Source organism: Pseudonaja textilis, chromosome 1 (genome assembly GCF_049901715.1).
Source record: "Pseudonaja textilis isolate UNSWEBS1 chromosome 1, rPseTex1.2, whole genome shotgun sequence".
Classification (NCBI taxonomy): domain Eukaryota; kingdom Metazoa; phylum Chordata; class Lepidosauria; order Squamata; family Elapidae; genus Pseudonaja; species Pseudonaja textilis.
The window spans coordinates 156,841,857-156,867,475 of record NC_141990.1 but is presented as its reverse complement, the minus strand read 5'-3'; the positions used below and the strand labels follow the sequence as shown (position 1 = coordinate 156,867,475).

Sequence of the window (25,619 nt, the reverse complement as noted above, 5' to 3'; positions counted from 1 at the left end):
TACCTCATGTTGTTCACAATGCAAGTGACTCAAACCTTGTGCTCCCGTGGGCCATGTGGGTGGTGAAGCCTTGTGTTCCTGCGCAGCCTGGATTAATTGCTTTGAGGGTGACATTTCCCTGCAGACCACCAAAATTTCCTCATGGATCACCAATGGTCCCCAGCCCACTGGTTGGCGACCACTGATTTAAAGTATATGACTGTGTCATTGGTAGATACAGTTCTTTCTTCCATACATGCTGATAATTTAAGATTAATCCACCTGTGCTGACAACATAAATGGTCAAAATATAATGTTGCTTTATGCTGAAATATTAAAATTTGGAAACATGAATTTCTTTGAGGTTATGAAACTGTTATTGCATTAAGCCAACAGGTGTCTTTAACAAAATAAAAAATAAATTGGCATTCTCAACTGGAAATAATTTGAAGCTATATGAGGAAAATTATTTTAAAAGAAATATGCATGTTTCTCCATTTGCCAAATATTTTCTTTATTGACGATTTGCCCTAGTTTGAATTTCATATCTGTCCAATTCAAGAGGTAAAACAAAGTAGGAAAACTAAAGGCTGCTGTGAGTAATAAACCTCACAATGTTGTTCCTGTGATAACTATTTTTGAGCAGAACTAATCATGCTCATGGTTTGCATCAGAGTATTTCTTCAATGGGCCTTTAAATAAAGTTGAGAAATAGCTTGTTGTAGGTGGTATATCAGGACACACAAAGACTTTGCCATGTACAGATAGCCACCATGGAAAGCAATTTAAAGGACATCACCATCGTCTTGTCTATATAATTTCACAATAAAAAAAGAGTAGCCAGGTTTTTCAAAAATAACAACCCCCAAATATTGTTGATTCTTATGAATTCAATATTCTATCTTTCCAAGAATTCACTTCCATTATTATTTGAAACAAAATATTGCAGAAAAAGCTATTTTTCTGCCAACATGGGTGTGTTACAGATGTAGCCAGTTTTGATTTGGTGCTGAAACCAATTGCTTGAAAATGGTATTTAAATTGGGTAAATAGAAAAAAAAAAGAGAATTGGCTTTTCAAAAAGGTCAAAGTATATATGTGGGGATTTGTTCATTGACTAGAGTCTGGAGAATATATAGGGTCACCAACAGCATTTCTAATTTGCTCAATATCAAATATCACTTAGTTAGTGGGAGACATAATATCTGTATACCAGTTATAATTTCCTATAAATGATATTTTTAGGTTTCTCAAAGGCTGTACCTACAGAGAAGGAAAATAATTAGGCAAATGATTAGATTATATATCATGTTGTTTAGCTTATCAAAGGCCATTGTTTGGAGGTTTCTACATATTCATGCATATTTTAAAATTATATACAGCAGAGTTGAGCTGAATTGTAACTGAGATGCTTTTTTAGCACAGATTTGATAATGTAACATTTCATTATGTACATTGCACTGCAGTAATACCATATATTAAGAGAACCAAGTTTGGACTTTATTGATCTCATTTCATTTTGTATAATTATACTGTTTAGGACTTAATATGTAATATTGTTTGTGTAATCATTATTATTGCTAATAACAATTGGTTGATGATTTTGATATCATAAACTGTAAAACTTTTCAGTTACAACTGTTGTATGTTGTTTGAGTTCAGTATACCTACTCCTAATACAGGAGTAGTTGATCTAGTCTCACATCATACAAATGCCAACTAGATGCATTTAAAAAACTCAAAAAAGCGAACGGGCTAAAATCTATTGATAGTACTTGATATAAAATCGGAATTCTCATAGAATGTTTTAAAACTGTTTCATCTATTTGTATCTAAATGTCTGGATATGGGTAACTACTTTGAATATTGTTAATATGTAGTATTCTCTTTAAAATATTATGCTTTCTTAAGACATTGTAATCAAGTTATATACCATAATTTTTGGACTATAAGACACACTTCCCCTCCCCCCAAAGTAGGTGGAAATGTGTGTGCATTTTATAGAGCAAATATTGCACTGGGGTGGGGGGGTAGGGGGTAGGTCCGTTGCCAATCAGCTGCCTGTTTGCCAGCAAACGGGCTGTGGCAGATGAGCTGCAGCAATCCCCGCTGCCTGGAACAGTTGATATTCCAGGAGGCAAATCCAATCACCAATCAGCTGCTCGGAGGCTCCAGTGTTCCCCGCTGGTGGCAGCAGCTCAGCTAAGCTGACCAATTGGTAGTGGGCATAACGGAGCGGAGCCCTGACAAGCTATGTGCTGGGGCTGCGATAACGTGCTGAAGCTGACTGGGCTGTTTACTGTTTGCTGCAAAGATGCTAGCCAGATGAATACCAGATGGATGCCGGGAGGCAGAGGCAGATTTTTTCTCTTGTTTTCCTCCTTATAGCCTTATAGTCCGGAGCGTCTTATATTCTGAAAAATATGGTAAATAAATATAGAACAAAGTATATAAATGAATAAGAATGTAATTAGTGCAAAACCATTAACAGAAATGCCTTGATACCTTTCTTGATGTATTCCAAATGTTGCTATTTAAATTTAGAAATTTAGATTTAGAAATTAAATATTTCCACTTTAACTTTGAAAAAGAAATCTGACTGCCTCACGAATATTGAGGAATGTAGGAAAAACAAATAGTTTTCCTTCTTTTATTTCTTTTATTTGTGTTAGCATTGGAAATTCATCCTCTTCGGCTACTGTCATTTACTTTAGCTTTGGCTATTTTTTTCTTAAATAACTTTCTCCCACCCAAACTGTTACCTTTGCTTGCTTTTGGGATTGGCAGTTTTCTCTGCTGGCAAGGTGCCATTTCCTACTGCAATTGCTTCTGGGCCTCAAAAAACACTTACTTTATAACCATAAAATGTATATGTGAATGGATACAGAATGCGTGCAAAATGCTTACAAGGGGCCTGAAAAAGTGCCAGTGTCATCTTCTTGCTTTTCCTTTATCTGGACACAAATATTCCTTTTGAAATGTTAGGTTTAAATAATTTATCTTGTTAATATCAGCTGTTATAATAACAGCTGGTGATAGCAAGGATATGGCTAATGCAACTAATAAAGTTGTGGGAGCCTTCCCCAAGTTTCATTGTGATAGTTCCTTCAACTCATGATGGTAAAAGTCCATACTGAAACATGTCAATAAGTGTCACATTTTTAAAATTCCTTTAAACAAAAAAAGTTATACTCCTTCTCTGCTCCCCACAAAATAGAACAGAATAGAATAACAGAGTTGGAAGGGACCTTGGAGGTCTTCTAGTCCAACCCCCTGCTTAGGCAGGAAACCCTGCACCACTTCAGACAAATGATTATCCAACATCTTTTTAAAAAAACTTCCAGTGTTGGAGCATTCACAACTTCTGGAGGCAAGTTGTTCCACTGATTGTTTGTAATTGTTCTAACTGTCAGGAAATTTCTCCTTGGTTTTAAGTTGCTTCTCTCCTTGATTAGTTTCCACCCATTGCTTCTTGTCCTACACTCAGATGCTTTGGAGAATAGCTTGACTCCCTCTTCTTTGGGGCAGCCCTGAGATATTAGAACACTGCTATCATGTCTCCCCTAGTCCTTTTCATTAAACTAGACATACCCAGTTCCTGCAATCGTTGTGGGAAGATTCTGCAAGTGAGGTTCAGAAATCTCAGAATAATTTCTGTCATGATTGGATTCATGATTGGAAATGAACTCTGAAAAGCATTATTGATTGAAATACATTTTAAAAATAAGCATATGTGTCATAATACCCTTTTACTCCAGTGTAATAAAATATAAGAGGAATAAATTTTATCAAATATAACATGTATAATAAAAAGCACAGTGTAATGTAATTTTCTTTGCCTCATTTTAAAGTGTATTAATCTTAAACTACACAAAAATGTTGAGGCTTTTCATACTTTGATATGTTAGGCAGTCTTTCTTAACAACTTAGACTCTTCTACACTCTTCAAAACCTTGTTTCTGTCTATACAATTTGCATAATTATTACTTTTTCACTTATGCATAGCATGTGAAAGGTGTATGTGTGTAAAAGTCTTCAAGAAACACCATTGTCCTTCAGGGCAAACATCAGTAAGATACAGCGTGTGTTGTCAGTTGAGCTGCATCGAAATTAAGTGCTTTATAAAAGACCCAAAGATATTCTTTTTGCTACCCAAACATGGCTGTATTAAAGTTTACTTAGTAGGGCTGAATTTCAGCATATTGTTTTTTTGTGTGTCACATTTTATATTTTGGAAAAAAATGACTAGTTCCGTAAAAGCGGTAGGAAACCAGGTCTCAGTATGGAGCCCTTGTTTTCCTCTCCCTTCACCCGAGGTTCCTCCCTTCAAATTTATGAAAGAAAACATTTCTTTCTGTGAAAGGTTTTTGTACACCAGCATCTGGAAGTGTTTATTTCAGTGGCGTGTAATCTATCTGTGGATTTAGTTAGCACCAGACCCCCTTTTGTGTATTCCTGACTTAAATTTTTTATAAATGATCTTGTTGAATTTGTGCCAGGGTGCACATGGTTTGGCTGATTGCTGCATATATCCTTTACCTGCCAGTCACCTTTGATTTATATTCCTTCCCTCTGCTTTGGCCTTCCAAAACTGGTGCCATTGAACTATCCCCTAAATCATCTTATTGGATAAATTACTCCAAGATGAGATGATACATTTTTTGCTGCCTGTGGATAAAGACACATTCCTACTGTTGGTCCTCACGAAGTCAGTGCTGAACCACTTACACAGGAGCTTACAGGATGAGAAAAAACAACCTCTGCTTGTTTCCTCTTTCAGATGCAACATTGAATACAAAAGTATGCCAAAAATGACCAATTGAAAAATATCTTAAGGTACTCCTTTGGAATTTACTGGGGGAGGGCACCTCTTTTGGAAAGGAATCCAGGATTTCTAAAATAAGCTTTAGAAGCTCCACGTATTTTAGAACAAGCATTATTGAAAGCAATATTTGCAGAGTGCAATTGAGTTTAATACTCAACTGGGGAATAATTTTAAAATAGATTTAATTATGTACATCATGCACACAATAATGATGGCTTTTGAATAAAAGCAATAAAATTGTTCTAAAACAACTAAGCATTTTTGATGGATTACCCAGGGATACATATCTGTACATTAATATGGAAGCTTTTATTGCCTTGACAATGATTTTAAAGTTCAATATTTTTAATAGTTGATTGAGTCACTTTCAAAAGATTTAAAGAGATTGACCAAGAGTTTATAGTTTAAAAATATTCTGATACAATGAAATTAGTGTTTCTGTGCACTACATTTGTGCCTGTACAGAGCGTTGTTCCAGAAAATGTTATTCTGAGACTTTTGGCAGTCACCAGTCCCAAGGATCTTAACTCCAATCTTTCATTGAGTTATTTTCCGGTTGATATAGTTGAAGCCCTATTAGTGACATCCTCTGGAAATGTTTTGGCTGATCTTAATTGTTGATTTTCTGTTATTTTCTTCTGCTTTTCAGTTTATCATTTCATCTGTCCTAGGCGGAAAAGTGATTGTTTTTGCTCCTGTTGTTATTAGTTAAGTTACCTGGAGTTTAGTGAGCTGGTCAAATCAAATAGAACTAATAATAGCCAATAAATGTATCAACTGTGAGATCAAGCTTTGTTCCTTATGGAAGAGCATTCTTATTGACTCTCTACCTAGATAGCTATTGTGATGACTGCTTCTGATCATTGCTCAAGCTACTCTTATAAACTCCCAGAAATACCACCAGTATTAACTAAGTTGCTCTTTTAACCAAACTGACTTGTATGCCCCATATTGTTTATATCCCTGTAGAGACAAAGTGGGAATCCCAGAAGAAGCTTTGTATTTCCACAGTGCCGATGCTACAAAGCTATTTAGAATCTAATTTCTCCAGAGCCAGAAGCTCAGCCCTTCCACTAGAAATGGCCTCTTGAAATGAATAAGCTCTCCTTCATCGGCTGTTTTAAGCATGCTTATTTCCATGAAAATCTAAGATTAAAATAAAAAAACAACCTCCACATTATATTGGATGTCCCTAAAAAGTAGAAGAGAGAAATAAGCAATAGTCTGTCCCCAAGTCTCATATGAAAACTGTACTATTTATAATGAGGAAGGAGCTGAGTCCTTCCTTTTGCTATCCTTTCTTATTCCAAAAACCTACCTAGATAATACAGATTTTCAGACCTGCGTTAGAACATCAAGTTCAGGCATTATCAGAGATGAGAAGCAGCTGTATTATTTTTTAAATAATAATAATATCTTTATTTTTAATATCATACATAATATCTTTATTTTTAATATCATACATTTAAATGCAAACTAACTTTTGTGGATATTTTGCAGGAAGATACTTCTGTTTTATTCATTTATATGTAAACAAACAATAAAAACCAAAGCACAGTTTATAAATTAGTACCGGTATCATCATCATCATCATCATCATAAAAACATTATCCTATCCCAACAGTAATATCATTTAAATTATTGTGAAATGTTGCCACATAAAAGTTCTTCCAACTTCTTCAACATGCTGACAGAAGAAACATTTTAAAGGTTTAAAAGGTTAACTGGCCAATTTCTTAGAAGACAAGCAGTCAGGCCACCGAGAAACTTAGAGGGATCATTAACAATTGGCCCTAAGGAAAAGAAAGTTAATACATTTTTTCTTGCCATGTTTGTTAAGTGAATTACTGCAGTTATTAATTTAGTAACATGGACGTTAAGTGAATTTGGTTTTCCCACTGACTTTGCTTATCAGAAAGTTGCAGAAGGTGATCACATGATCCCAGGTCACTGCAACAGTTATAAATGTGAATGAATTGTCAAGCATACAGATGTAATACATGCTGCAACAGTATTAAGTGTAAAAAATGATCATAAATAACCTTTTTCAGAGCCATTGTAACTTTGAATGGTCACTACGCCAACACTTGTAAGTTGAGTACTACCTGTATAAGAAATGTAGGAGATCTTCTGTGCTCTGAATGTTTTTAGACAATTTATTTGATCCCAATTCTCCATGTATTCCTTGTGTACTGCTGTTCCCAGATAATCTATGTTTTTCCATCCAAATATAATTATAAAGTTGTGGTTGTGAATTGTTCCTCCCAATTTGCCAACCATAGCTTGGTAATTCTTAACCAAGTCTGTTTGTTTGTACAGTGTGTGAGAGAGACACTGCGTGTCTGGATATAAAAAAAAACAATTCTTTCTCACCCTTAAGAGTGGTATGTGCCTTCTTCAATCTTGGGTCCTCTATTATAAGCCTGGGGTTGAGGGTTCCCTGCAGGATTGTAGCTGTTCCTAGCACTGCACTCTTCTGGACAGAGAGCTCTGATGGTGTTCCTGGGATCTGTTGAAACTACTCTCCCTGTTTAGGAGCCCAAGTGCTCCTATCACCCCTGGGAATACTTTGGCCTTTATTTTATACATCCTTTGCCATTCAGGTCCTGGTATTTCTCCAGGTTGGCATATTCCTTCTTCCTGATATTGCTATGTTGCATCACTACATTTATCAATGATCAGTGTGTTCTGATCCTTGTCTACTAACATGATGTCTGGTTGATTGGCCAATACCTGCCTGTACATCTGGAAGTCCCACAGGATCTTAGCACTGTTATTCTCCCTGGCCTGTGCAATCTGCCATCTAGACTTGGAAGGGTCTACGTCATACACTGTGGAGATGTTTTGGTATACAATGCCAGCTATTTGTGTGTGCCATTCAATGCCTTAATCTTACATCCTACTACTTTATGTTGGACTGTTTCAGGGGCCTCTTTGTACAGTGTGCACCTTGGATCCTGTCTCATATGATTGATCTCTGTTTCTTTGGATCAGGTGCTCACTGCTTGATTTTGTGCTGTTGTGATCAGTGCCTCAATGCTGTCTTTTAAGTCCAGCCCTTTTCAGCCACTGGTAGAATTTCCAAATGCTTACCTATTGATAGCATGGTGTCGTACAGGGCCTCACTTTGCTACGGGACTTCCTCTGCTTATCTTCTTCCCATGGAGGGTGAAAATGGGCCTATTTCTGGCCTCTAGAAAGCCTCCGGAGCCTGGGGAGGTGGAAAATGGGTCCTCCACAGTCTGTTTTCACTCTCAGGATGGTGTCGGAGGACAAGGCCACACCCACCATGGCCACACCCACCCAGAAACCGGGCAGAGAACCTGTTGTTAAATTATTTGAATCCCACCACTGTGACAGGCCCAGGACAAACCTTTGCAAATTTATTAGACTATACAACAAGATTGTACCCAATAACATATATAATGCACATTTGATTTGATCTTCTCATTAAATAAACCAACCATATTACCTGCAAACAATTTACATGTAGGCCCAGGTACACTGACTGGTAAAGAACTTACTGGTTCTAAGAAAAGGATTTTTTTTTAAAAAAAAAAGTTGGCAAGACGTGAGTATCTGCTATAGCAAGAAGATAAAATAGAGTAAGCCACTGCAAGCAGGTTTTTGTGGGTTTTAACTCACATGTGATGGCACAGAGCTAAGTGGGGGGAAACCAGTTTAGAGTCAAAAATGATTTAAATTTGCCAACGCTTAACTTTTTTGAGGGATTTGCCAAGCTTAATTTGAATGTGGCATTTCAAAGTTTGCACAGCTCTAAGTTTAACCTGTTGCCATCTTAAAGAGTAATATTCCTGAGTAACATTCCATGCCCATTCAGCATAACTGACATTTGTTCCAAAGACAGCAAAAAAACAAGCAAACCTAGTTTAAAATTGTTTGCCTAAAAAAAGGGTGAAAAGGTGACCTGAGAGGGGAAAAAATATCCATGTCATAAATACCTGAGAGGAATAATATTTAATGTCACATAAAAATGATTCTTGCAGGATGAAATCAGGCTGATTTTTTTCAGAATAGCACTTACAGCTCTTCTCTGCAGTTCTTCCCATTCCATAGTTCAACATCATCTTTAGAAATGTTCAAGTGGAACTCTGAACAACTCCAAGAATTACATGATTCACCATCATTAACTGATAACATCGACTGTTATCAGTTCAACAAAGGAGTTAGCTAATTCCTGCCTAAGAAGACCCATAGGAGGGTATTAGAAGAAAGGAAACAATCTGATGAATGCAAGAATGCCAGCAGGATTCTCAAAAATCAAAGCTAGAAAAAAGGTCTCAAATTGTCTTAATATTAATATTAACCTTAATATTAAAATTAAACTCTTATAATTAAACTAAAGTGTTAATACCACTCTATAATGCCTTGGTAAGACCACACTTGGAATACTGCATCCAGTTTTGGTTGCCACAATGTAAAAAAAAAAGGTGTTGAGATTCTAGAAAGGACACAGAAAAGAGCAACAAAGATGATTAGGGGATTGGAAGCTAAAACATATAATGAACACTTGCTGAAATTGGATATGTCAAGTTTAATGAAAAGAAGGACTAGGCATGACATGATAGCAGTCTTAAAATATTTCAGGGGTTGCCACAAAAAAGAGGGAGTCAAGCTATTCTCCAAAGCACCTGAAGGCAGGTCAAGAAGCAATGGATGGAAACTAATCAAAGAGAGAAGCAACTTAGAACTAAGAAGAAATTTTTTGACAGTTAGAACAATTAATCAGTGGAACAACTTTCCTCCAGAAGTTGTGAATGCTGCAACACAGGAAGTTTTAAAGAAGAACTTGGACAACCATTTGTCAGAAATTGTATAGGGTTTCCTACCTGAGCAGGGGTTGGACTAGAAGACCTCAAAGGTCCCTTCCAACTCTGCTGTTCTATTCTATTCTATTCTAAACTGAAAAGGAAAAAAAAGTGTTTGAAAATTGGAGGTGTTGAAAGGTATTCAAATGTCCTACCTCCTTTGCTTTATTACAATCAAATCATTAAATTCTGTTCCTCTAATGTGCAATGCTTCAATTAAGAATCAAGCGTTTTCCTAGATTTTGTTTTTCTGGCACAAAAAATGTGACAAAATTCTGGAGAAGTGTAATGGAATCTTGGGATATGTGTCAGTGTGATTAAAAGCAGAATAAGCTGAATATTATCTATTTAAAAATGTTGTCTTCCATCAGTGAACAACTGGATTTTGAATGGATAATAAAAAAAAGATTTCTAACAAATTAAAGGATATCGGTTTTAAATCCAATAAATATTTTTAGGAATAATTAAGCTTTATGGCCAAATTTTACATATCTCTCAAAATAATAAAAAAGAAATATTGAAACTATTAGAAGCTTTGGATGAGAAAGGTTTTAGAGAACACAGACTCCAGTATCTTTAATTTTAAAAGTAGTTAAATAAGTTTTGGATAATGATTCATCAGAATATATCTACAAAAGACCTTGAACATCCAGAAAATAAAACTGTTTACCATTTCTCTTTGTGTAGATTTTGCTAAAACATTTTATCACAGAATTTATTTTAAGAAACAAGGAGTAGGTCATAAGATAGCTCATCATATGATAAAAGAAAAAAAAACAAAGAAATATCGTCACATTGCAGCATCCATGGATCTCTTTCAAGGGAAAAACACTTCATAGTTTTTCAAAACACTTCATGCAATATCATCTTTGATACTGATAAACAAACTTGTGATTTTGAAAGTGAAATTGTTTGATTTCTTCATCATATTATTGGACCTTGATTATTAAAGCTGTTTGTGTCATTGTTTTCTTGCTTCAGATTTTTTTGGGGGAACAGTGTGTGTTGAATGCACATGATATTCTAGAAGAAACTGTACAGTCTGTACAGAAAAATTAAGTTAGCCAATTGCAGAAAGCACATCCCAGAGTGCATATGAGCTTTAGTTCAATATGCATTAAAAATAGAGCAATTTCAGACATAGGTGCAGTGAGGCACTGATGATCCTGGCTATTTAAAAAAGGTTTAGGGCAACCAAAATATAACTTGTAACTATGACACTTAACTACTCCCAAAAGAGATTAGGAAATTGCCTACTTTGAAGATTTTCCCCAGAATTTGAGCTGATTTATCCTTACCAGTAGCTCCAATTAATCTATTTTTATTATGTTGATATTATCATTTTATACTTTTCCCTATATTTTATTTTATTTATTTCAATGGCCTTGTGAACCACTTTAACCAAGTTAAAAAATAAAAAACTCATTTAAATATTAACTATATCTTAGTTGAAACTACTTTTGTAACTACCAGTAAGTATTTAAATACTTACTAAATATGTACTATTCTAAAGCTATAATTTTAAGGTGTTTTTGATGTTGTTAAATGGGTCATATAAAACAGAATACTGGAACTATTACAAACTTTAGAACAGATGAAATTGAAAGAAAAAAATATTTTTTAAAACCACGGAAACATCTTTTGTAGGAACTTTGCCTGTAAATTTCCTTTTAAAGCTAAAATGGAGTAAATTGCTGTTAATGGCAAATTCCATGCAAGCTTTCCCTCTCCTCTAATTCTCTGCCCAAAAAAGCACAACTGTTTGGAGATTCAGAGTGCAGCCAATCTTTTCAGAAAGCTCTACACTGAACTATAGGAATCGGCAGTGAGAATGGAAAGTAGTTACACGCATACCTGATTTATTTTCCATTTAGCACTGCAGTCTGATAGTAAATTATTAATTACTTTAACAAACCTATTTTGAGAAGATGAAGCCTGTTAAATTCCAGACAGATAGGTCTGGTCCTATTGGGCTCAGGCCTGTTGAAGTCTGATTTTTCTAAAAGAAGACATAGCACTTGCAAATATCAGGTGCATGTTTGTCTTAAGCAATATGAATTGGAATGCATAATATAGGTTTCAAATGAAAGGGTGCTTTTAATGATAGACACGGAAGTTTGACTGATAAAAAGCAAGGCACTATACTGATACCTTAGCACTACTGTGCTTTGAAGACAAGTTTATGCTCAGTTCTCATCAGCCCAACTAACTTTTATAAGGGGGAAGATGTTTCTCTTTTTTGATAATAAGGTTGTCAAATCATAGATTTAGAAGGGACTACATGGATCATCTATTCCATTGCTCTGAAATGTGCAGGAAAAACTATTAAGCCACCCTTAAGAGATTGTTGCCCAAGCCCTTTTAATTCTCCCCTCCCCTCCCCCTAGAACGAACTATGGAGTTGTTTGTAATGGGTGGCTACAATAAATCATCATTATCATCAAATGTAACAACTTCATAGGTAAACTGTTCCAACAGTTATATAGAACTTACAGTGACAAAGTTTTTCTGAATTTAAATTAAATCTAGGAAGCTGCAATTCATATTCTGTATCACTGGTCCTAGTTTTCATGGCCATGGAAAATAGTTTTTCTTTCCTTTCTTTTCTTCCCTCCCTCCATCCCTCCCTTATTGCATCCACCTCGAGAATAGCTCTTAGGACTGCAAAATTTTCTCCCTTCCTCTGAAAGCTCTCAGGGATGTCACATTCTAATAATCCAGTTGGCTGATACATGAATGAGGCTGCTGTGGCCAGGAATTCTGCTGTCTCCTGTATAAAAAGAGCCAACTTTATGATGGAAATTGGCTAAGGAGCTTCATAGCTGGGGTGGTATGGTGATATATGCTTCTACTCTTTCCAGCAAATGCTCAACCTTCTTTATATGTGTTTCTATTCACATGTGGCATGAACTCAGCTGGACAACAACTTTTTGTCTACTTGTCTCTCTCTACTTGTCCCTCTCATGAGCTGCTTTGTGACTCATTTGAAATGTCCTAAACATTTCACTTAGAGCACTGCATATGTGGAATAGATTCACACTTATCACAAATAATAAGCAAAAAAAAGGAATTTTAGTAAAACATTTATAATTGGCAATACTTATTTTAATGTGTGAAAGAAATGTGCAGACTTTCAAATTCCCAGAAATCTTCATTTGGTACAGTGAGGGGGGGGAAAGAAGAGATCTACAGTATGATATTCTACAGACAAAAAGAGTAATAAATAATAATAGAACACCAAAATTGTGCAAGAATAATTAAATTCAAACCAATTCAAAATGGAAATGTTGCAATGTCACAGCAGTAATGTTGCCTAGATACAATTACATTTAAAGGCAAATAGAAACTGTAAATGTAACAAGCCTTTTAGAGGAAGGGCTTAGGTGTATTTTAATGAATTTGAAAAAAAAAAAAAGGAAGGATCTATTTAAAAAGAATCACGAGGCTAGAGCAGGGATTAGACTGAACATTGGTTTGGCAAGAGGTTTGAAAAACTATATATTAGTACTGTAGCTAAAAACAGAACTTCCCTTTTTCTCCCCCCCCCCCTTCAAAACTTTCCCAATATATGGCAGATCTGATAAAAGCATAAAACACTCAATATTCTGCAGCCATAATTCTGCAACTGAAGAATCTAGTAAAAACCACAATCCGTAATTAATAGACCTTTAAGCCAGGTAGAGAGCTATACACATCCTTTCTCCCAGAGATTTTGTGAGATGAGAGGCTATTTCCATTCCTTCTCCAGTAGCTTTCCTTTCCTCTAGCATGGTAAGTACTGGAGACTGCATGGGAAAAAACATGTTATTTCATCCTCTTCTTCTATCCACTCAGCACGCAAATCTGGATCCCACATACTGGAAGTCTTTGATGAAAGACAAATTTTAAAAAGCTAGATATTTCAAAATTCTGATTTCATGGTCAATTTGCCACTTTGGCAACTTAAAGCTTCTTTGTACATTGGTGCATGTATAAAGCTTGTATCAAACCTTTTCCTACATTTCACTACTTTGATGCATTCCTGCTCAGGTGCCAAAATACACTGACTGAGTCAACAGTAGTAGCAGCAGCAGCGGCAATAGTGGTCATAAGAACGGCAGCAAGTCAGAATTATTTGAGAGGATGGAAAAGAATCAGTTTGAAATCCCGAACAACTGTCAGTTTGTGGATCAGCCCAATAACTTAAAAAAAGAAGAGAAAATGTAACTTTATAGAGCTATAGCAACTGCAGTTGAAACAGTAAACACTAACACATATGTATTTTGCCATGTTATTATGCCATGACAGAGTTGAACAACAAGACTGTTTTTCAGTCCAGAATTACAACTCTGGCATGGTAGTTTATTTCCATGCAAACTTTTATAGTTTTAGCTACATTATACTTCTTCTTCAGCGTAAAATGGTTGATACCCAATTCTTTTTAAATAAAAAAATATAATAATATTTTAATAAATCAGTCCTATTTGATATTCTTCAAAACACAAAATCATTCCTGGATTCTAACTTTGGATTCTAAATTTCTCACAAATTACCTAGATCCCTCCTTACAATATATTCAGTTTTTTTGTAAAATAAACTCTTGATTTAAACTGTTTCCAAATCCTCTACTGCAGTGTAATCTGCAAGTTTCAGTGGCAAAATGTAGCTTACCCAAATTAAGAAATACATTTTGTTTAATTGAATTAATTAACATACTGCAATTTAAGACAATTAAAATTCCTCATGTAGTATATCATTTTTTAGAAATCATCGTAATACATTCATATAGAATATTAATACATTTCTGCTTAAGTAAATTAAAAATAATTTGCAACTTTCAAATAAAAATTATTATTCCAAAATGTCAACTTTTCATGCATTCATTATCAATCTCTACCCTTAAACCTTTCAAATATGTGTTGTAGTCTTTAATGATGGGAAAACAACTGACTTTCAATTAAAGAAAGAACCAAACTCTGCCAAAGTTTTAGAGCAGCCAGTAACAATTTTCTAATTCTGTTCCTGCTGGTTTTTAAAGAAAATATTTTTATTCTACCCCGAAAGTGCAACACAATACAACCCCTCCAACCTATAATATCAAGATGAATGATATAAGTGATCTTATAAAACCTTAATTCTTCCACCTTCATAAGGAAATATCAATTTAGATTAAAAAAGGATAAAGTACATCCATCCTTTAACAACTCCCTCAATCTGTTTAAAATGCTTAAAAGTGATTTAAAAGGAATTCATTAAAATACAGGTAGTCCTCAACTTACAACAGTTCATTTAGCGACTGTTCAAAGTTACAATGGCCCTGAAAAAAGTGTGACTTATGACATTTTTCACACTTAAAACCATTGTAGCATGATTTACATTCAGATGCTTGACAAGTGATTCATATTTATGATAGTCGCAGTGTCCTGGGATCGCATGATCGCCTTTGCGACCTTCTGACAAGCAAAGTCATTGGGGAAGCCAGGTTCACTTAACAACCGTGCTCAATTGTGGTCATAAATTGAGGAGTACCTGTACTCTCTTTTGGAAGAAATACTGTTGGAGTGGCAAGAAAGATACTGGAGATGATGGGAGCAATGATGATAAGAAAAAGGAAATCTGTCTGGCTCTAGCTTACTGTACTAATACCTACAATCAGCTGGTGCTGCTGAATTACGTGTAAAATGAAGTGTTATGTTTTGTGGATGAATGATGGCTCTTCATATTCTAAAAGTGGCAAAGTTTAATAAATCTTCAGTTAGTTAGTTAGTTTACTTTATTGTCATTGCACCTCGTACAACGAAATCAAACACCATCTTCAGTGCACATCATAACCATGAAAATAAACACAAACACACATCCTTCACCCTTCACACATTGAACCGGAAACCCCCAACACCACACCAACACTGCACGATACAGCAGAATTCAAAAGAGCAACTGCCCTGGGATAGAAGCTGTTTTTCAGCCTATTTGTCCTTGTTTTTATTATTCAGTACCATCTGCCAGATGGTAATAGTTCAAAAAAAGCGTTCCCGGGATGAGATGGATTTTTGAGAATTCAATGCAGAGTTCAATGTAGTTAAGGCATTTAAGACTGATTGCAATGTTTCCCACATTGGGATTAAAGTAACAAAACCTGGTATCCGAAGTAGCATTATATTGAACCTTTCCCAACTGAAGCTGAAAATAAATTTGGTAAGATGACTGTTATTTCCTTTTGGATGTGATTCTTTCATCGAAGGCATCCTGAACAGCAAGTGTGCCATTCCTGTTGTTTGGTGAATAGTGCTTTGGCAGAGATATTTGGGTTTGCTTCCTGGTTTTACATCACCATCTACATGGGTTGAGCACCCATCTTTAACAGCAGAGGAGGATGACAGAATATTAAAGAATTGTCAAAAACAAAAGCTTGCCAATTGGCAGCTTGGAATAAAAGGATACCAACTAAAGCGTTTGTGTGCTTTCAGTCAAAATATTCTCCCCTTGGCTTCATAAGAATATTGTGATGACCCAGAGTGTAACACAAACGCAACAAAATCCAAAACGTAAATAAATGTTCTTTAATGCCTCCAACTTGGCCCCACTGTTCAGTAATTCTCAGTTGGAGATAAAACTTATTCAAAAATAGACTTCAAAAGAAAGCAATACAGTCTGAACTTAATGAGCAGAAAGAGGTGAAATAAAAAACCAAAACAAACTACAATGAAGGAATTTCCACAACCGACCAGGATAAGTAATTACTAACTTCAAGGAGATAACAAGGCACAGTCTGTTGGAAGGATGCCAACCAAGATAACTTCAGCCCAAAATAAAACACGCTTTGCTTCTGCCAACGCTATGTTTTAACCATCTCTCTTATATACTATTCTCCCCAGCTGCAACCAATGAGGGGAATCATGGCCGCTTCCTCTCTCGTAAGTCGTTTCCTTCTCCGATCCTCCCTGCATGTCCTAGGATGAAGAGGGGATGGGCCTGTTTCTTCCTCTGACTGCCCAGCCAACCTCTGCCCTTCCCCAGCCTCTTCCACAACCTCCGGAACCACACCTCCATTCTCTGACGGCTGTTCCTCCTCTCCCTCAGAATCCGACACGATAAATATATTGAACTGAAGTGCATTTCTGCTGCATCTATTTTGCATGGATGATTTGCTGTTATTTCACCTGAACTTGCAGCAGAATTGAAGTGCATTTGCATATGTAACTGGTCAATTAAGTGAACCATTTGGCATAAACTGCCCAGTAGGCAAATTATTAGAGAAAGAGTACTGGAAATTGAAAAACCTGGGGAAGGGTCTTTCTCGGATGCTGTATTGCTGACATCCTTTGCAAGAGCAGGCTAGTAAATGTAATACGTACATACAGTAAATATGAGTTCAGTCTTCATCGGTATCTGTTAATTGTTGGATTAAATTAGACCAAAATATTCACCAACAAATAGTTATTACCACTATAGCCATCCTCGTTCACTGAAGTACTGTTAAATTGGAAACAATATAGTACAAATAGGCAAATGCTGAACATGAGATTAAGGGGGGAAAGCATGAAATGTCAAGTCACATTTCTGTAGGACTCTTTTTACTGTATTTCCATAAATGCTGAGGGAATTATGTTGCATATACTAGAAGCTGTTTATTTTCATTTCTGGCCTGATTTTCTACATTGAAAAAACCATGTCTAATGAACTTGAGCATTCTTGAAGAGGAAAAAAAACACTTATATTTTGCATAATAGTTTACATGTGTGAGTTGCCTCTGAAAGGAACACTATAATTAGCTTGTCCTCTTCCTGAGAGGAGACAATCTGTCTTAAAGATACATTGGTTAGCCTTGCCTTCTACAGCATTGTTATTTTCTTTGAATGAAATGCACGGTCGTGCACGCACACGTGCACACACTTTCACATTAGATTTGGGTTGCTTTCCCACTTCTTGATTATAATTTGGATAGAGAGTCAAAGGACATTTGATTATGCTTTCTTCCTATTCAGCTAATAATAGAAATAAGAGTTTAACTTCCATATTTCCCGTAGGTTAAAATATACTGATCTAACACAGAGCAATGGTTGAAAAAGTTGCATGCTCTACTTGTTCATGATCTTGTTACTAAAGGAAAACACAGTTGACTGAAATGCTTTCCTTCTTTTGGCAAACTATGTGCACTTTTGTTTTTCTTTAATTAAACCGGCGGCACAGTAAGTATAAGTATTTTAGCACTGGCATATTTGAGCTTGAGGTGGGGGAGTTCACTGGTGGTCATATCACTGAGATTTGTTTCTCAGCATGATATGAAATGATCAAATACTTTCAGATTTTTAAAAGTCTCCCTTGGTGTTTTTCATTTATAACTAAACTTTTAACAGGAAGTAAAGAATTTGTTTTTGTTTTAAAAGTAGGCTATAGTATTAAATGATGTGTGGAAGCTTTCCAGAACTGCTGGCTAGGAGAAGGCAGTGGCAAATCACTTTCTATCAGGTAAAAAAAGAAGAAGAAAAAGAAACCACCCTGTATTGATATGTCCATACAAGACTCTAGGAGCGGAGCTTGACATAAAAACAATGCTATATCCTGAAGAAGGAAGAGATATATTGAAGAATAATTAATTAACATGATTTTTTAAGGTGATTCTTCATGTCATATGCTATCATGTAAATAAAAATGGTATAAAAATTACATATACATAAGCACATACACACCATTTGCATGAGCGGCACATGTGCAGAACCATCCCCTCCCCTCATCCTGCTTGTGATGACCCGGGGCGTGGGACAAAGGCAACAGTCAGATAATCAGTAGGAGTCTCTTTATTAGCTCCAACTTTGCCCCCAATGTTCTGGTTACCTTCTGGGCTGGAGAAAAACTCTCCCAGGAACAGCCTTTGGCTGCAGAGAATCAAGCGCAAAATGTGGTCAACAAAAACTGTAACTATAAGTCCAATCAAGGCAAGATGAGGTAATCAGTCCAGCAGGGCAAGAGAAGGAATTCCAGATGTGAAAGAACAGCAGTAATTCAACATGGTTGGGAGGATGCCAGGAATGTAGATAACCAAAGTCAACACAAGATAATCTCATGTTTGTTCCCAGCAGATGTGGCACTCAGCTTGCATCTTTTTTAAACTCTCATTCCCAGGTGTGGCTAATGAGAATCAGGGCCCTTGCCTCCCTCCTAAGCCACATAACCCACGTTGCTCTCTTCTCCGTTCTTCCCTGCGTGCCCTAGGATGAAGAGGGGGTAGCCCTGGATCTTCCTCTAAACTCCCTCTCCCTTATTCTACTTCTCCCCTGCTGGGGGAGCTGGACTTTGCCCTTCCCCAGTTTCCTCCACAGCCAACGGAGCCACACTCCCACTCCCTGTCAGCTGTTTGTTTTCCTCCTCGGATTCAGTCTCTGACAGGGGCATAACACTGCTGCCGCTACCAGTCCACAAAGCTGGAATGGTTGGAGACTGCTATTTTAATAGGTAAAAGTTTTTGCAAAACGGAATGTTTTTAACAACATACTTGGGGATAAAGCATCTCTACAAATTTAAAAGAATATTTTAATTATTTATTTGATACTCAAAAACATAAAATTGATTTTACTAGTGGGAAACAAATGTCTGCTCAGTTTAGTAGTAACAGTTCCTTTCCACATGGAATTGCTCTGTCAGTGAGTCAGTGAACATAAGAAGAACCAAAAAGAGGGTTGCATATATATGCATAGCCATCATATGACATCCTTTTAGGTAAGCAGTTTTATGAAGATTCACTAAGATAAAGAAATTAAAGTCATGGTTAAAAAAAGGAAAAAGTTTAGTTTATAGTACTTCTTACTATATCTGCCCTTCTATCTTTGCAAACCACCCCATCCATTCATTGCTCCAGACTTTGCCTTTTGCTCTTTAAACTTCTGAATTTTCTGGTTTGGGTTTTTGAGCAACTCCGTTCAACTATGACTTTCTCAATCGTCCCTTACTTCTCAACTCATTTACCTTTTCATCCATATTTGTTCTATGATTTTTTATTCATTCAAAATACACTATTGTGCACATTTTTTCTTTTGTTCAACAAATATTTGTTCCTCATAAAAGACTATTTGTTTATTTAGACTTTGGAGTTATCCAATTCCTCATTAATTCTGGCCAGTTACAAATAAAAGAGGAAACAAGAATAATTCTTGACTTACAACTGGTTGTTGTACAATTCATCAAAGTTACAGCCACTTCAAAATAGTTGCTCTACAGCCCATAAAACACTTCTAGCCATAGTTAAATGGCCCCCCATGGTCACATGACCATATTTTGGTTACTTGGCAGTTGATTTGGCTGTTTGTTTATTTATTTATAAAATTTATTAGCCATCCATTTTACTATGCGGTAACTCTGAGCAGTTTTATGACCTGTTGTAGTGTCCCACGGTCATTTGACCATGATTTGTGATATTTACTGCAGGTTCTGATTGTTTCTGCTGGTTTCCAGCAAAAAATACTTACCAGAAAAATAGTTTGGTTTAACGACTGCATTATTTACTTAACGAACATGGTGATTCACTTAATAACTGTGGTGATTAATGAAGTAAACACTGGGAAAATGTAAAAAAAAATATTTCAACTTCCAATCATGATGACTTACAACTAGATTTCTGATTCCAATTGTGGTTCTAAGTCGAAGATCACCTGCATAAGGTATTTAAAAGGAAGACATTTGTCTGTCCTGCATCTGGTAGGGAAAATGTCAGACATGAATATAGGCAATGGCAATAGCTTTTAGACATATATACCACTTTATAGTGCTTTACAGCCCTCTCTAAGCGGTTTACAGGGTCAGCATATTGCCCCTAACAATCTGGGTCTTCATTTTACTGACCTCAGAAGGATGGAAGGCTAAATCAACCTTGAGCCTGGTGAGATTCGAACTGCCAAATTGCAGGCAGCTGGCAGTCAGCAGAAGTAGCCTGCAGTACTGCATTCTAATCACTGCAGTAGCAATAGCTTGGCAATAGTGCATGTGAAAAAAGTCTGATGACCTTGCTTATCATAAGTTAAGCATGAGTGAACAGTGTAATGCAGTTGCTAACAAGCTAAATGTTATCTGAGTTACATAAACAAAACAATAGAGTTCAGATCACAAGAAATAATTATTTGTTTCCATTCTACCCTGGTAATATTCCATTTGGAGAACTATATCTAGTTCTTGACACCACAATTCAAAATAAATCAAGCGCAGAGTAGAGGTACCAATAGCAATATGAGGCACAGTTAAAGGAACTATGTGTGTTTAATCTATTAAAAACATGAACCATAAATATATTTAGCTAAGATATAATGAAGCAGATAAATATCAGGAAGAACTCTCTGACCTGTGTGACTGTTAGCTGGTAGAACCAGCTGCAAAATGTTGTGGTAATTTCATTAGAGATTTTCAAACAGAGACTGGATGACCATCTGTTAGAGAAGCTCTAATGAAACATACATCATGCAAAGGAGTAGACTTGTTGACCTCTATAATATTTCTTAACTCTAATTCTGGGGAAGAAAAGATTTATTTAGGATGAATGACCTGGCTGTCTCGAAGTACCCTTCATATTGAATTCTGATTTGTGAATTAGGAAAATAAATAGAAAAACAAAATACTGAGAACAGACATGGTCCTGGAAAAGACAGTGAATTTCTAGAGGACTACATGAACATAGTAATAAAAATGCCTTCATCTTGTGAAGTATGTTGAAATCATGTCGTTATTCCTGTTACAGATATTATCATTCTCCAGCAATGATAGGAGAGGAGACATTTATGAGCACTGTTACCCCCACCCCAAATAATTTTAATTTCACCCCAAAGAACAGTTTTTGCACAGCCTATATTCCAGGGAAGTATGTTTAGGATGAAACATTATATAACTGTGGTTTTTATATGTGTTTTGTGCAGTTTGCACTATAGTTATTTTTCTAACAAGTTGTAGGTGGTGATGATGATGATAGTGATGATGTCAGTCATGCCATGTCAGGTACAATTATAGCTCCTAAGAGACAAAAACAGGTGTTGAAATTGTGATCTTGAACCATTTCAGAAGATATTTAGATTTGTGAATGTTGTAGGGAAAATAACTTTTAGGGAAAAAATATTAACCAATTGCAAATCTTCTGCTTCTGTTTAGCACTTTGCCATTGTATCCTTTTTCAAGCATGAGAGATATTCAGAAAAGTTGATTATGATTACATAGGTTTTTCCATAGAGCATAAAACAGCATTTCGTGATCAGTTATCAAACTGATAGAAGATCATCTATTCTGTATAGAGTTCAGGAAAGCATCTTTGCTTTTAAGAGAACATAGTTCAGAAGATGGTGAAGTGAATGCTTCAAAGGATTCTTGAAGTAGTAGATTAACTGGATCCTTTTTAATGCCTATGACTATGAACTAAAGATTCCCTATGTTTGTGTTAGTAGATTACAAGCTGATTAAGAGCTATTGTTACAATAATGCTACTAAAAAGGCAATTGTATTAACAAAAACATGTTAAGTAAGTAATAAGTCTTCATATTTTTCAAACTCTGCAGCAAATTGGATCTGATTAGTATTTGGATGGGAGAGCACCAAGGAGTATAAAAAGTATATGGCTATACTAATAAATTGAAGTACATTTTTGATGAAGGCCTGGCAAATTGCTTTTCTAATGTTGATAAGAAAGCAGCATGAATGGTTGTATGCATGTAATCACCAGCTGATACTGGGAGCAGTTTATTCTTATAAATGAGTGCATATATTAGGAAGAAGAAAGATGGAAGAGTATGCAGACAAAAACACCTGTTTAAAAAATTAAATGTAGACATTGCCAACTTTATAAAAAGTTGACCTTATCTTTATTCCATAATTAATACTATCTCAGCAAAATACCACAAACTTAGTATGTTTTGATTTTCATGGTACATAAGAAAAATCTTGAAACACGGAAATGTAGTCATGAAGTTCTGACACATTAAACCACATTATGTGCAGTACCTTAGTGATGGAGCAATCTACAGTACAATTATGAGATTGTCATTATTATTGCATTTTTTTCAGACCACAGTATTTATATCATGTACTTCAGACATTTTAGTTAGGCCAAAAGCCAGTCATTTCCCAAGAGAAATTAAAAGCAATAAGCTGAGTAACAACACAAACAAGATGAATTTGGGTACTTTTATTTATTTATTTTTTAAATTACTCTTCATCAGAATAAACACACTAAAATAGTGAGGCTATAAAACAAAATGAAACTATAAGCAAAATGAAATGCTGACAATATCTGAAAAACACTAAAAGGACCTAAAATAGAATTGAAAACGTTGTAAAGTTAGTGCTACTAATACTTTTGAGAAGACAGTAAAGAAAGACTCCTTTTATAGATAGATAATAAAAATTCCTAAATAATGTTTACTTTATTATTTGAAAAAAGGAAGTCCACTGAAGATAAGCAGATATAGAAAAAGGCATTTTTATAAATAGGCTTCTTTCCCAAAGTACGTATGGCCTGCTATTATCTGAAACCTATCCATTAGGTAAAACTCATGGTTCAGTTAGACTACTGAATTATCTAGAACAGGGATGTCAAACTCATGTCGGCATGTTGGCATCACATATCGAGACTTTTTCTCCCTTTGCTAAAACCGGTTGTTGGTGTGGCCAGCGTGTGACGCATCCGGCCCACAGGCCATGAGTTTAACGGCCCTGATCTAGAAGAATCAGTTGTAATAAGACACTCCTTTTTTTTTTTTGATAGACTTCATCCATCAAGGTAGCCACAGCTGCCTTAATATCTGATTAAACTGAAGCCAAACAAACAGTTTTCATTCAAAAGTGCCTGCAATTGAACCTTCAGTTTCTGAAGTAGCTTTCTCCTAAACCTGTGTTTGTATTTGTCATTGAGCAATAGCTGTTAAATTTCACTACACTTTTTTAAAAAGTCTGGTGCAATACTTCTTTCAAGGCAGTCAGACCTAACACTTCGTCTCGAGAAGCAGTGATCACCTGGATGCATTTAATTTTCTAGGCTTGATTTGAGATGAGCCAGGTTCTTTATTATGCTAGTCTCTGAGGAGTCTAATACAAGTAGTAATCGAGTTACGACCATAATTGAGGTCGTAATTTATGTTGCTAAGTGAAACTTTTGCTAAGTGAGTTTATCCCATTTTACAACTTTTCTTGCCATCGTTGTTAAGTGAATCATTGCATTTGTTAAGTTAGTAACATGGTAAGGGAATCTGGATTCCCCAATGACTTGGCAGAATGTCGTAAAAGCTGATCACGTGAACATGAACCATTTACCAAAGATCTGAATTTTGATCATGTGGCCATGGGGATGCTACAATGTTCGTGTGAAAAACCTCATAAGTCACATTTTCAGTTACATTGTAACTTTAAATGGTCACTAAACAAACTGTTGTAACTCTAGGACTACCTGTATATTCTGTTTTAAAAGTATCAGACACTGTAAACCTGTTATCACCTGGGAAAGCTGCATGACCATCCTAAATACAATGATCCTGAAAAAGTAAAAGTAATACCAGTGCCATAAAATATATGTAATAATGACTTTTTAGCATCAGCCTTTGGGCCTTGTCACTCATTTAAATAACTGTTTTACTCCAGAGCCTTCTGGCTATACATCTAAGAGAGCATCATTAAATACTGATTTTTGACACAATGTGCCAGAAGCGATGCTTGTGATTTTTTTAAAAAAATACTGTCATTGATAAACAAGTTATCCATTTTCTTACCGTAGTATCTTACAGACTTGAGGGTTCTCAACAGTGCAATATTGGCAGAACCTATTATGAGAATATCACTATCTCCAAATCTATTCTGCAGTGTGAATACAATGAAGACAGGGGAACTGCAGCATTCTGCTATACATATGGAAAGCATCTGCTGTTGGCATAGTATCTCCCTATAAATAATTGACCGCTGTTTTCGTAGTCACTTTAAAGTGTGTAATACAGGTCCAGTGTATCAACTTGAGTTTGTAGAAATGTTGATTATCACCAGATTCCAGACCTGGCTACTTGCAGAAACATCACAATAATTGTTTCAGCCAGCCAATGTTTTATGCAATGTAGAGATAATATCTGGCACAAGAGAAACCAGGAAAGTATATGGCAGTTAAAGCATGTAAAACATTTTGAATATAAAACAAATGGAAACTAAACAACACCTTACCATTTGTGTGGATCTTTTAATGCAGTTCTCCAAGATCTTCTCATATTAAAACCAGAAGTGCAACCTGAAAATTAATATCAATTACTGAAAACAAAATGCCACATCAGAAATGTTAAGATTTCGTTTTAAACCCACAAACTGAAAGCAATTCAAAACTCCAGTAAAGCTAAAAATATGAACTTGACCTATGAGAGTTACCACAAAATGCTTTGCAGTCAAAAGCCAACAAAGAAAAAAAGAGCTGATGTTTTGAGATCTCAGGGCTGATCTAGAGGCAATACTTTGTTCTGTGAGTCAGAAAAAATTGGAGACACACAAATATATGTGTATGTGTCTGTATGTGAGTGATTTTACTTCATTGTGTTTTTCTAGGTTTTTTTTTGTTGTTCTGGAAATAGTCATAGTTTGATTTTCCTTTATTTTTAAAGATGTTCATGTTGGAATTCAGTGTAATTTTGTTTTTAAACTTAACAATTGAACAAAATTCAAAATTGAATGAAAGAAATTATGTTTTTCTAATCTTGTTTTGTTTTGGCTTGATTGTGTATTTATTAGCTGCACAGTGTTGTTTTTTAAAAATAGATAGCAATATAAATTTTCTACCTAAATAAATTTAATTAACTATTTTGTAACTATATAAACTACTTCTGCCAATTAACAAATAATATTTTATATAATAACTACTTTCTTATCCTTTCTAATAATTGTTTATTCTCTTCGCTAGTATCCAACATAGGAAAAAAAACTGTCAGAGAGTAATTTTTTCTCTCATCACAAAGCAGTTCATCCGCTGATCAGCAAATACTGAAAATAGTTAAGTCAGTTTCTTTAATTCAACC

General features: G+C 35.6%; 1 protein-coding gene and 1 long non-coding RNA gene across 15 annotated transcripts in view; one reads left to right on the top strand and one right to left on the bottom strand.

Annotated features, from left to right (window-relative positions):
• The window catches only part of SUPT3H (SPT3 homolog, SAGA and STAGA complex component), a 253,432-nt gene that overhangs the window by 213,970 nt on the left and 13,843 nt on the right, over positions 1-25,619 (top strand). The window lies entirely within an intron of this gene.
• Positions 1,460-25,041, bottom strand: LOC148127888 (uncharacterized). The gene is made up of 2 exons (XR_015740679.1): positions 24,781-25,041; positions 1,460-2,393 (listed from the first exon to the last, which is right to left on the bottom strand). It is a non-coding gene; the product is annotated as an uncharacterized LOC148127888 (long non-coding RNA).